A 457-nucleotide genomic window follows, 5' to 3' on the forward strand; every position below is an offset into this window, starting at 1 on the left:
AGCCGTCGCGCGTCCCGGCAAAGTCGACGGGAATCCGGATTCACTTAACGACCCTGTTGCTACGCGACGACCGCGGCGACTTACTCGACCGGCGGGGCGGGGAGGTTAGAGAGGGCCGCCTGCCTGCGATTCGGCAGTTCAAATCTCACCGGCTCGAGTTCGACTCGTCCTCCCGTCCTTCCGAGGAGGCCGGACGAGAACCCGGATCGTCGGGGCGATCCGCCGAATCCGCAAACCGCTTAGACAGGGCCGTCGGCGCTTACGTAGCGCCGTCGCTCTCGGGGCGGTGACGAGAAAGGTCGTAGAAAGGGGGCAAAAACTCACCTAGCCGTGGAGGACGGCGACGTACGTCGAGGTCTACCTATAAAGCAGGGACTGGAAATATCCGCTTCAGGCAAGCGAAGACCGAGAGGAGATAAATAAAGTCGGGGAGAGGGAATTTTATTCCTTTCCTCGA

The sequence above is a fragment of the Pseudonaja textilis genome, unplaced genomic scaffold, assembly GCF_049901715.1.
Source record: "Pseudonaja textilis isolate UNSWEBS1 unplaced genomic scaffold, rPseTex1.2 PTEXSCF78, whole genome shotgun sequence".
NCBI lineage: Eukaryota > Metazoa > Chordata > Lepidosauria > Squamata > Elapidae > Pseudonaja > Pseudonaja textilis.